Source organism: Diuraphis noxia, unplaced genomic scaffold, assembly GCF_037042655.1.
Source record: "Diuraphis noxia isolate RWA-SAM2 unplaced genomic scaffold, SU_Dnox_SAM2 contig0001, whole genome shotgun sequence".
NCBI classification, from domain to species: Eukaryota; Metazoa; Arthropoda; class Insecta; order Hemiptera; family Aphididae; genus Diuraphis; species Diuraphis noxia.
In genome coordinates, this window is record NW_028301711.1 from 72,260,059 (window position 1) to 72,274,606 (window position 14,548).

Sequence of the window (14,548 nt, forward strand, 5' to 3'; positions counted from 1 at the left end):
CTATAAATAATACAATCATATGTGTAACTTATATTATCACATATTTTAAATAATTTAACACCATATTTAGAAGTGTTATTTGCACTTATTTGGTATGTACCTACTGTTTAAATATTAGTCTACCTCTAAGTGGAATCATGGTTTCATCAATCACAATATTTTCTCCAGGTACCTTAATTTTTTTTTAATATTTATTAATTTCAAAATTATAGAGGTTGAATTTTACCCAATTTATCACCTTTAATTATTGAATCATTATCAGCTACATGAAAAAATCTTAATGTCATCAAAATACACGATTACTTTTTTTTTCCGAATAAATTCACTAAATATGTCTTGAATAAATCTACTAAAACACGAGGGACCCGTGGCCAACCCAAAGGGCATTTTTAAAAATTCAAATTGGCCTAAAGGTGTTATGAATGAGGTGTACTTTACCGAATCTTTAGCAATATTAACATGATGAAAGCCATCCTTGAGGTCCAGACAAGTAAAGTATTTTTTCCCTTTTAACAAATATATATTATCATCTATCAACGGAAGGGGAAACCTATCCTTTATTATATACTTATTAAGCTCACGATAATCAATACATAATCTATAGTCACCGTTTTTCTTTTTTACTAGAACTATAGGGCTGCTGTATTCAGATTTACTAGGCCTAATAATTTTTTTACTCAACATATTGTCTAATATTTTTTGAAGGCACTCTTTTTCATAAAAGGAGAGACGTCGTGGTCTGAAATAAAACTGCTTATCACTTTTTAACTGAATAATCATTTCTGGGTGTATACTATTATCATCATTTACAATACCACTACCAGTCAAATATGAATTTTTGAAAATTTGTTTAACTTTTAATTTAACATTTTCTGGTAATTTGTTTTCTATATTTAAATCAATATCTAAATCACTATTCGATTCATTTTTAAAATTAATAGATAAAATTTCTTCAAAAGAAATGTTGACACTTTTTTTCTTAAAATTAATTAAAAATTGTCCATTTTCAACACTCAAAGTTATACGAGGGTGAGATAAAAAGTTGCGCCCTAACAAACAGTCACTCTTAATAGTAACGTTGGGCACCACATGAAAATTTATATTAATAGGAATGTCAAGATCAGGGTGTAAAATGTCAGCAGAGAATTGGTCAACTACACTAAGTTTAGATTGGTTAATACCAACTAGATCAGACTTAGGAGGTACAACTCCGGATACATAATTAACAACAGTGGACTTTAAAAGACTAACGGGGCTACCAGTATCAACAAGTGCAGTTACATCAGACAAAACACCGTTCGGGTATTTAATAGTAATACTTATCATATAAGGGGGTACAATGCATTGGGGTGATCTCTCTAATAATGATACATTCTCACCAACTCCATCGCTCTGCTGGCTACTCCGAGAGTTAGGGCACCTCCGCTCCGAGTGACCCAAGTTGTGACATCTTTGACAGGTACGGGTTGGGCACACATTCGCGAAGTGTCCAAGTGCTTTACAATTAAAACATGTAACTTGTGACAATTCTCTCTGCTTATGGGTATTCGGTGATGTTGCCGGTGGTTGTGCCTTGGTTGCTTCTCCTACTGCTGGACGATGATTCGTTGTCGAATGTCGATATGATTTATTCTGGTTACCTTTGTTGTCACCATCACCTGAGGTTTTATTATACTCTCCCACTCGAAAACGAGTATTACGCGCAGCGTTCACAGAATCGAATGCACGTAGATCAGACAAAAGCTCGTTTTCATTGAAGTGATCACGTGCCAACAAATAATTACAGAGCTCACGAGAATATAGACCCTCGACGATCTGACGTTTCTCTTCACGGAACGACAATCCAATTTCGCGACACAGTCTAGACTTGTGGTGGAAATATTCAAACACACATTCGTTTTTCACTTGAACACGATTAGACATAATACGAACTTTATCGACGGTATCAAGTGTATGTCCAATAAAAGTATTCTTAAATTGGTCGACAAAGCTACTCCATGATATATTATGAATGTACGGCCAATGTACCAGTTGCGAGACGGGCCAACTAGCTTAGTCCGAACAATTTCCATTTTAAAACTTTCTGGCCATCCATGGATCTTGGCGACACTTTCGACCGAATCGATCCATAATTGGGCTTCTTGGCTTGCTTCTCGCCCCGAGAATTCGGTTAGCGAGTTATTAAAATCTGGCATAACAAAATATCCATTGCGAGCGTTAACAGTCGTAGGCGAGTCAATACTCTTATTAGTTGATACCGGATTATTATTGTTTTGTTGTTGTGATAAACGCTCCAACAGCATTCTGTTCTGTATCATCAGCTCCGATAACGCGGTTCGTAAATCACATAGATAATATATAAATGGATAGGACATCCCTATACCTATTATACACGGTATGCTGTGAGTGAAGAGTCTACTCGTTACCATATTGGTTATATGCGGTTACAGATACTGGTTTATGATAAATAACATCAATCTGATTTGTGCCAATTTTTGAATCAATACAATTATTAATTTCATCTTAATTCATTATTTATTTATTTATTAATATTATTTATTAAAATACTCTTAGAGACCAGTAAGTTAACAAATTTAGTGATATACAAATACTTGGACATCAGAATGTTTCACGAAATAAAAAAAATGAACGAACAATCAAAAATTAGATAAAAGTTCACTAAATTAATTTTATTTAAACACCAATAATTTTTTTAACAGTTATTTAATATTTCTTTGACCAATTAAATGTAAACTATCGAACATGTTATAACTTATAAGCAACTTAACGCAAAATACAAATAATAAATAATATCACTATCCAGATTTTTCTCTTTGATGTGCGCCAAAAATTGCGTTTTCGTTATCACCTATGGTTGATACCACACCTTAATTTTAATTAACCATTTTGGTAACTAGTATGCTCTTCGGTCACACTTGAATACATGGTATGTCCTATCCATGTATATATTATCTATGGTAAATCATCGTCACTGTTACCAACCGTTGGATCATTATTTGAACTGTGCGACTGTTGGTCCTCACCGCTAGACGTTTGTACCGTTTGTAGGTTAGGTGCACTATCCCCATCGTTTACCTTGTTTGGCGGAAGGGCCTTTCCATTACGTAACAACCGCATGGAATCCACGTTAGAGTCTGTATTCGCACAACTCATCTTGTTGTACCAATTCACACATATGTATTATACGATTCGACAGATTTTAACAAATATCACAATAAAAAAATGAATTAACTTTACTGTCGTCGAACACGCGTAGTTTATAATACCTAACGAATCCACTTCTGAATCTGTAGGGGCGTCACGGTCAGGATTAATGATAAATTAATTAATATTGCATATAAATAATTATTGCACAGCGGCACAAAAACCTTTATTTAAATAAAAAATTAACGTATGACAAAATATAAAAATATATCAAAGAAACATATAAATAAAAACTCGACATCGGGCTACTCCGCACACGATGGGTCGTCGAGACGAACTAACTACTGTCTACCAACACAAACACTATAATAATCATATTATCACATCATTACATTATTATTTATTACTACATATGAAAAAATTTTTGCCTACTCCAATAGCCTGATATTTTAGGATAGGATACAAGTTCTGTGTACATATTAATTCCAATTCCTAAAAATTGTTTCACTTCCACAGGATTAGTATTTGGCTATGAATTTTTATACCTTAATGCCTGTCTATTTGTTTCAATAACTATAGTATCCAGTATATCATCATTAAGAAATAAATTATAAATATCTATAGTCTTTCAATCTGGTCCTAAGTCACATAACAAAGGCCTGTTTTCCTCAAATACAAAATGACTTTTATTGAATGCTGAAATAAAAATTATAACTAAATATATTATACCTAAGTATAATATGTATTTATAATTTATAGCATATACCTACTGTTAGCACCGGTTACTTAAACACTATTATAGCACTTAAGAGTTAGAATTGTCAGGATTTAGGAATAAAAAAAACTATAACGGTTTCGTCTACGAAATAGATCAGCGGTTTATATTGATATAGATACTCAAATAACTAAAACAAACAAACAATATTTAAAGAAATTAGTCATCACCAAAAACAGTAAAAACGCAGCCGGCTGTCGCACATAGCTCGAACCGGGCTCCGCTGGCTATATCGTGGGGAGAAAGACTGCTTCTACTAGCCTCACAGCTTAGCCCCTGGTGAGGCGTTAGGGCCCAGTGTTGCCAACATTCGGCCATCCTAGCGTAAGGGCCGCCCTCGGGCCTTAATTTGTACATACATCACTTTTAAACATAAACAAAAAAATATATATAATGAGGGATGTACCCTAAACAATCTAGGCCTATAACCAATTACAATATTAAAGGAACATCAGTGTAAAAAAAAAAAATAAATAAATTTTAACATATCTAACATAACATTAATGTTTTAACATATCATTTAAACATTAAATCATAGCTTTTAACATAATATCATTATAGCATAACATTAACTTTTTTTTAATAGTAGTTGTAGTAGCAAGGAGAGGTTAAAAAAAAATATATATACACAAATGGGTTAAGCTTGTCCAAGCCTCACCATACTAAACTCATCACTGTGGTACTTGGTTACAAAATGTTTTAAGTACTCAGGTGCCTTTCTCACTCGTTGGCCCCTGACCACACATGGGTCCTCCGTTGTCGTCAACATTGGTTCTGGTGTCTTTGCTTCACTGTCGGTGTCGTGGTGCGGCACCTCCTTCATGTCGCTGACTGTTGACATCTGCCCTGTACTACCTTTATCGGCTAGAGTTGATTCGTCGCTGTCCTCATCACTGGTCCTATCCGAGTGATCTTCTTGGTCAAGGACTTTCCAAGATTTCAACTGTGAAATATGCGCCGTAGTAGCGTATGTGGTTTGCCCCTCTGGTGAAACTTCAGCTACTCGGTAAGTGTCTCCCGGTCACTTTTGTATAACTTGTAGTGGTTTTTCTCTGTACTTTGACTGCAACTTGGTAGGTTGTCCTACTGCTGGAGCTTTCAACATAACCACCATCTCACCCAAATCAAGACTAATGCCTGGTATATGTTTGCGATTATACAATCTGGTCATTGCGTGTTGTCCCTCCAATATATTGTCGCGTACTTCACCTTGAACCTCCGTCGGTTCCCTCCAATCATTACTGTGTTGGGATAGTGAGCCCAGTATCCCTTTGTGGAACTGTGGCTGGTATCCATGTAAGGCTGCGAATGGTGTCTTCTTGGTGGTCTTATTTTCAGCTGTATTCAACATGCGTTCGACCTCGCTCACTTTAGTGTCCCAACGCCGTTGGTCATCAGTGCTCATACTGAGTAACGTTACTATTGTACGATTTGCTCGTTCCACCTGCCCGTTTGCTTGTGGGTGCCTTGTGGAATTGAGAATATGTTCTATATTGTGAACTGTACAAAACTCTTCAAATGGTCGAGACGTGAAGCAAGAACCGCGATCCGAAATTATTCGATCTGGCGTACCTCTTGTCTCAATAAACTTGGTCATAATGCGTATTAGGGACCTGGCATCGGTGGCTTTACATGGGTACATATGAACATACTTGGTGAGGTTATCGACTATGACGAGTAGATACCGGTTTAGTTGTGAGAACCAGAAATCCTTACTGATTTTTGCTACCGTTCTGTCCAGTGCAAAATGCCCTCCGTAGTCGTGCGCAGCAATAACAATTCCCTTGCGCATCGGCTTGGGCCCCACTAGTAGTAATCGTCCGTCATACCTGCGGTGGAGTATACCATTAATAACTTCATAATTTACTAAGTCACCTGATACCTGTTTAGTTTTCGGTCCAATTAATTCAAGTTGTCGTATCTGTTCTCTGGTCATTGGGTCGCCCTGTGGGTCGTGTCGTTTCCAAATTGTGATACAGGGGTGTGGATTGAGTAATCTTGCTGGAGAGCGTGGATTGCATGGACTCCACTCGCACCTGCTGCACACCTGTTGCCCGCAACACGGCGTCGAACTTCGTAAACATCTCCCTCTGCGCCTTTACAATATTCTCCATCAGATTGAGCATTTTCTCTAGACTTATAACCACGGTCTGTTGGTAGTCTGTGTACACTAGACCCTCGCCGGGGTCGTCTCTTTCCCAGGAGCAGCTAGCTCCCTCGTTTACCGCACGCGGGGCATCCTTGTCCGTATCATGTTTCCTTCCTTTCCTGGGTGGGGACACCGAGGGCTGTCTCCTGCGTTTGTAGTCTTCTTACTGACGGCATATACCATGTGTAAATCCGTTGTCTTTGGCCCTTGTAACAGTATACCTGAAAGTGCTTTACTGCTGGCATCTGTATGTACCTCCGTGACAGCTGCAGACGGATCATACATACGCACAACCGGTTCCGAACTAAGTATCTTCTTCAGGTTCTCGAAAGCAGTCTCCTGACTTGGCCCCAACTGGTACGGCACATCTTTTCCCGTCAGTCGCGTCAACGGTTCCGCCACTATCGCATAATTCACAATAAACCTCCTAAAATGGACTGTCGGGCTGTCCAAGAAAACGGCGTATTTCATGAGCATCCTTAGGTGTGGGGAAGTTTGCGATCGCTTCTACTTTACGGCCTGGCTTCACCACGCCTTTCGAAATCCGGTATCCCAAATATTCCAATTGTTCTGCTCCAAAGTTGCACTTGGCCGGTTTTAAGGTAAGCCGTGCCTTTACTAAAGCCTCGAGCACTTTTGGTAGATCTCGCATCAAATCTTCCCAACTAGCTGAAGGGATAATAATATCGTCCAAATAGGTATTTACTAGGCCTGCTTCTTTCAAGTCCTTGAACACTAAGTTCATCAACTTTTGAAAAGTGCCCGGAGCGCTCTTGAGCCCAAAAGACATTCTTTCAAAGCGGGCGGTGACATTCTCTGTAACAAAAGCTGTCTTGTCCTTTGCTTGTTCGGTCAACGGAATTTGTAAAAAGCCATTTGACAAATCCAGTGTAGTAAAAATGGTACCACCTGCCAGAGCTCCGAGTTGCTCATCCACGTCTGGCATCGGGTAAGGCGGTACGACTGTTTGCGAATTAAGTCTGCGGTAGTCGACACATAATCGTTTATCTCCGGATGACTTATTTACCAATAGTACGGGACTTGCGTACGGCGAGTTTGAATCACTAACTATTCCGGCCCTTCTCCACTCGTCCAAGATCGTAGAAATAGTCTGTCGGTCCGTGGGAGAGGTTCGGTATGGACGAACGTTCACCGGTTCTGCACCATTAGCAACAACTATATCCATTTTTAACACGTCTGTACAGCCCAACTCGTGAATATTTTTTGCAAAAGCATCTCGATATCGATTAAGTAGAGCCAATAACTCTTCACGGTTGGCATCCGGCCAGTGTGGCGCGATTTTCACATCTTCGGCGGTGATCGGTTGTCGCTGGTCTGACATCTGAACAACTACACATGCATCTTTTACAGGTGGTTGGGCCACTACGTAGTTCGGTACGTCCTAACTGGTTTCGAAGACCAACTCCTCGCCCTTCCTGTAATAATTAACATGTGACAGTGTTAACCATGTTCTACCTACCAGAACATCCACTGGGATCACGTTGTCTGGGACAACGATCGCTTCGTGGTCGTGACCTGTGACACCGTCTACAGTTACGTCCAATACTGTCTCACCGATCGCGGTGGCGCCCGGTCGCGAGGTATCGCCCACCGTGTACAATGCTGTCCACTTCGGGTGTATCACTGCTCGGCAACGTTCTGCGGCGGTTTTACGTACCAACACATTGGAACATCCAGAGTCTATAAGTCCTAAGACTGAAAGCTGATTTATCATCATTTTCCTCGCAAAAGGGTTCGCCAACGTTTTCGGGTTCGTGATTTCGGCATGGTACACTTCACGGTTGTCGCCGGCTGACATGGACGAACCGGCGGCCTCTTCTGGACATTTGCCTCGTGTGTGTCGATCTGACCCACAATTCGAACACTTCATCGGTCTGCGGGGTTTTGGACAATCTCTCGCAATGTGACCTAACATACGACAGTTATAACAAGTAATTTACGGTCGATCGGTTGTTAATTTTGACTGTGGTCTAGGTTGCACTACCATTGCACTCTTAGTCGGCGCAACAGGCACTGGTGTCGACGTGATCTTAATCGTTCGGGACTTGATTGTCGGCGAATTTGAAGTACTCTTGCCTGGAAAACGTTCACGGCGCAGCGAGCACATTCTCTCCCAGTCACGGAGGTCTGAAAGCAACTGGTTCTGTGAACTGTGGACACGCGTCATCGCGTACGCTGCTAGTTCACGAGAACGTAAACCTTGTATCACATGGTCGCGTAATTCAGTGAATGGCAATTTCAAAACACGACACAACCTGACTTTTTCGTAAAAGTAGTCCACCAAATGTTCCTCGGGTTCTTGGTCCTCTGGTTAAGTTCGTTCCATCTATCTGATAGACGGATTTCTTGAACGAAAGCTTCACGAAATCTCATTTCAAGATCGGGCCAATCGGCAAATACCTCCGACAGAAACCAGTTTCTGGCGGCACCAGTAACGTGAGCTCTAACATAGTGTACACGCTGGTTAAAATTCCAGCCGTTCAGATCGACCACACCGGTCACAGTAGAGATCCAATCTTCGGCAACGTAATTGGTCTCAAGACCATTGAACAACGGAACATTGCGGTCGACTTCCGGCGGTACACGGTAATCGGACTGTATATAAGTCGGTAACTGTTTAGGTTTATCTAATGTAGACGTACGCGTAGCCTCCTCAAGCAAGCGCAGTTTTTCCCGTAGTTCGTAAGTCTCCTTCACCAGGTCGCTGAAATACGTTGCTTTCAAGGTGTTTGGATTCGATACGTTAGATTTTCCGTTTAAATCATCATTATTACCCATCGCACAGATGATAAAGTAAACAAAAACAAAAGATCTTATCAACGACAACGGTAATCAATGTCCACACGACGTGTTATCACGCAAACACGGTATCGGGCGCTAGTTTGATACCACGGGTAACCAAGGTAACGACAGTCGAGGTCCGGCGCAGCTCACGCACTGCGGAGCTAACAACGTATGCGCGCGCACACCAACCTCAAACGAACACTACTGCGCGCCAAAAACGGCAAAAACAAAACACGTGTTTATTACGAATTTACGAACTAGAATTGCAGCAATTACGCGAATTCTAAAAGAAAACACGGAAAAAACTTTACGGGCACGATTTTCCGGAGTACACCTCAACACGGTTGAACAACGGAATTATCCCACTTCTGAAATGTTAGCACCGGTTACTTAAACACTATTATAGCACTTAAGAGTTAGAATTGCCAGGATTTAGGAATAAAAAAAACTATAACGGTTTCGTCTACGAAATAGATCAGCGGTTTATATTGATATAGATACTCAAATAACTAAAACAAACAAACAATATTTAAAGAAATTAGTCATCTCCAAAAACAGTAAAAACGCGGCCGGCTGTCGCACATAGCTCGAACCGGGCTCCGCTCGCTATATCGTGGGGAGAAAGATTGCTACTACTAGCCTCACAGCTTAGCCCCTGGTGAGGCGTTAGGGCCCAGTGTTGCCAACACTACTAATAACATTATTCCACTGTTGAGAATTTTTAGTACTAGTATTAGAAAATTTACTTTGGGAAATATCATTTACACTAAGAATATCAGAATCTAAACTGTCTAAACTTTGGTCAGAATTAGTAGGTTTATAATCACTGCCAGAATCATATTCAAAAGACTCGTCTAAAGCTTCTAAAATATTATCCTAGTCCATTATACTTTGTGTAGAATGATAATAAAATTAAAATTAAATTTTTAGAATCAAATTTACTAAATTATCAACAAATATACCAACTTATATCATATTCATATCTGTTCCATAATCAATGATAATATTTATTAAATTTCCCTCCAAATTAATTAATATTATATTTATTAGATAAAAAATTAATCATATGATAATATTCTTATTAAAGGAGATTAAAATAATTATTTTTCATCTACTAGTTATATTTTCTTAACTAAACATTTTATGAGGGAACTCGGAGACTTACAAAAATTTTAAGTTTTAACACGCAATTATATCACTTATGTGTACGGTGAGAGGACTCGAGTTCTCACACCTAAATAATTTCATATTCATGAAATATATGTAAATTCAGTCATATTTTATATAAGACGATTTTCGTATCATTAAATTTTAATAAAATATTTGTTTGGTACAAGAGGGAAAACCCTAAAAATATGCACGGTACGCATGAGTAAAAATAGTGAGAATACCCTAGTACTTTCATGGTAGTCAACGTGTTTAGACGAATAAAAGACGAAGAAACTTGTGTATAGTATTTAAGCCATGAAATGCAAGACGAACTAATTCAAGTTATAGCGAATGATATAAGACAACAAATAATAAGTTTGATAAAGACTGCAAAGTATTTCACTGTAATAATGGAATTGTACACCGGATATTAGACATCAAGAGCAACTGACGATTCTCATACGCATGGTAAACATAGAAAAAAGCAATTAATCTGATCAAAGCATAAAAGAATATTTTCTGGACTTCATAAACGTTAATTTTACCACTGGATTATACATTTCTGAAATTCTCATTAAACAATTAGAATTATATAATATAAATATTGGAAACTGAAGAAGTCAAGCATATGACAGTGGGTCAAATATGATTGGAAAATGCCAAGGAATGCAGACACACATTTCAAATATAAATCCCAGAGCCTTTTTTACACCTTGTGTGGCTCATAGTTTAAATTTAGTTCTCTGCGATGCGGCACAAAATTCTCCAAGAGCAATTTCATTTTTTGGTACATTACGTCGTGTTTACACCTTATTTTCGGCGTCAACAAATCGTTGTAGTATAATTCAAAAGCACTGCAAGTTATTTACTGTTAAACAATAGTCTATACAAGATGGGAAAATCGACTCAACAGCGTGAAAGCATTACGATTATAATTCTCATCTATAATAGAAGCTTTAGAAGAAGTATATGAAACGGCAAATGATTTAATGGTTCCACGACAAAATATCCCAGTCAAAATATCCCGGTCAAAATATCCCCAAACCAAAATATCCCTGCAAAAATATCCCCAAACCAAAATATCCCCGCAAAAATATTCCATAGCATAATATCCCCCGTCAATATTAATTCAAAATTTAAACTTTTTTATACATGTTACATAGATACTAATACATTTAGTACAAATTACTAAAAAAAAATATTAAAAATGGTACGGTTTTCGTCAAATGTTATATACTTATTATAATACAAGTTATTAAAAAAATATTAAAAATTGTACGGTTTATCAGAAAATTATAAAATATAAAAATATTGAAATGGTTAGTCAAAAATTATACTAAATAAATACGTATTATAATATTAAGTTATGCGCTATTGATTTTAAATATTTATTGATATTAGTGTCACTATAACCTTTTACAACAGCAACTAACCGCTCGTCCAAATCTTTATACTTACGCCTTTTTTTCCTTTGAGGCACTCCAGATATTTGTTGTTCCATTTTTGCCTCCTGTAGACCTTGTTCTCGCTTTAACATGTTTATGAATTTCCACACTGTTACATGGTTAGCTCCCAGTGCAGAATTAAATGCTCTATGCCATCTCTCTACTGCATTATTTGTCCGGGGAGAACCTTGCATTACAGCATCAAACATATTCCAAATTTTAATTAGAAAAGTAGGAGCTCTTCGTCTACCACCACGTGTTAGTCTCCCTATCCATGTATCTTCGAAATAATCAACAACTGTTTGTAAATCTTCCTCATTTTCTACGTAATAGTCGAAATTAATTAGTTCTTCAAATGCAGAAATAACATTATCAACAGGTACAAAGCGAGAGCCGATAATTTTTTTATTTCGTGGGCAAATATTACGTCAGTGGAATATCTAATTTTTAACCCACACGATTGCAATTTTCGCCATAAGCACTGGGTAAAATGAAAAAAATATCCATGTATTGTAACATCAGAATATAATTTTATAAATTAGATTTTATAATTGCCTGTTCGAAATCCATCACAATAGCTTTTGGTTGTAAATTTTGTCTGAGTATATTGGTTTGATTTAGTACTTCGGAATAACTATTTTCATTTTTATTACACATTAGTACATGTAAAAGTGGATATACAGTATTTCCAATGTTACCGTGAATCGTTTAATACATTTAAATTTTCATTTGTTGTGAATATCAATATTGTGTTATTAATATCCCAATTTTCATTATTTTTACTGTCATTTAACATCTTGTCAAACATTTTTTCTTTTTATATTCCGTGCAACGCCAAATTATTTTTTCTTCACTCTTTCTGTGAATGCTAAATGAATAGCCTTCAAATACTAATAAATTATTTCCTTTTTGGCTTTTAATAAACTCTAACATTTTTTAATAAAATAAGAAAATAAAACAAAATAAGAAACGTTAAATGCTCACGACACGCTTTGTAGGTAATGAAATAAAATGACACTATACTATCATCAAAATAACGAATACACATTCACTTTAGATAAAGTGTGATTATTACTTCTAATCGCAACTTTTATCAAAGGTCAACATTTTGAGTTATTATTTAACCGAAAAATTTTTACGCGGGATATTTTGTCATGGAATATTTTTGCTGGGATATTTTGGTTTGGGGATATTTTGACCAGGATATTTTGACGTGTCACCAATTTAATGGCTAAAAGTGAAGCCAATTCATTATCAAACGAAATAAGTAGTTATGAATTTATTCTTAGTCTTGGTATTTGGATGGTCATGAAGTTAGCCCCCCCACTTTGGCCGATTCACTTCAAACCGGCGCCAATATTTAGCAAATTAATTGCAAATAATTGCAAATTGCGTTTTGAAATTTGCAAATCAAGTGCAAAGTCACAAATCAATAAATGCGTTTGGGGGGGCTAACTTCATTCAGCCCCCCCACTTTGTCCGATCCGTTCCAAACCAACGTCAATATTTAGCAAATTAATTGCAAATAATTGCAAATTGATTTTTGGAATTTGCAAATCGATATTCTATTTTTGGCAATTTTTTAAAAAAATTTGGTCAGCCCCCCCACTTTGTCCGATCCGTTCCAAACCAACGTCAATATTTAGCAAATTAATTACAAATAATTGCAAATTGATTTTTGGAATTTGCAAATCGATATTCTATTTTTGGCAATTTTTTAAAAAAATTTGGTCAGCCCCCCCACTTTGTCCGATCCGTTCCAAACCAACGTCAATATTTAGCAAATTAATTGCAAATAATTGCAAATTGATTTTTGGAATTTGCAAATCAAAATTCTAATTTTGGCGACATTTTTTCCAAATTTCATCAGCCCCCCCACTTTGTAAGATCCGTTTCAAACCAACGTCAATATTTAGCAAATTAATTGCAAATAATTGCAAATTGATTTTTGGAATTTGCAAATCGATATTCTATTTTTGGCAATTTTTTAAAAAAAATTGGTCAGCCCCCCCCCCTTAAACATTGTCCTATCTTTATTCGCATTAAAATTGTCTTTTTTTTTATTATTTTGGGCTTTTTCCTGACGCTTTTAAAAAGTACTATAGGTGTTATCTAACTTTAACCTTCGTAATGCAACAAGAATATTCAATTTGGTACCGAAAACCACCCCTGAAGTCAAATCTGTACCATTATGTTGACAAGTTATCGTATAGTCATGTAATTATCAATGTCAAATCAATACACTTATCGGAGATAACTGAGTGTTCAGAATCTAAAAAGTAAAAATCTATTTGTAATTTATATGTATCTGTAAAACGGTTTTTTTTAACTTTCTCAAATAATATCAATATTATGTTTATATAGACAATTAATAGAATTACTCACTATTATAAAATTACAAATAAATAATCACTTTCTGAAAATAATTGGAGGTTGAATTAGTAATAAATACAACTTTCCTGGGCCGTTTCTGCGAGAACCTACTTGGCCATAAATTATTTGTCGTCACAGAAAATTTTTATGACAAATATAAAATTATTTATACTAAAGTTATACAAAAACCAGGAATGTTCATAATAACACATCCATATTCGTTTCATGGAAGATAAAACCTTGGACCAAATGTTAATGAAGCTATTAATTATGCCAACACACAATGTATTAAATATTTTGCAAACGCTATTGTATGTAATTGTGATGGTATCGTGAAATTGAATAGAAAAAATAATAAATTTAGTAATGACATTTTAAATTATTGGATCCAGTTTATCCTTCAAGATGGAAATTAAAAATATATTATAGTTTCAATTATAGATACTATGAACAAATTCAAAGAATATTGTAAAATAAATGATTATCAAATCTTTAATAAATCTATATTATAATAAATAACGACTATGGTTTAATTTAATGCCTGTTGATAAACAACATTCTTAGTTTTTTTATTTTTATATTATATATACAAATTGTTTGGATCACCTCCTCTTGAACATGCTACATACAATTGGCCATGAGAAAAGCATGGTGTTTCAAGATAAACTCCAGTTGTTTTTAATGATT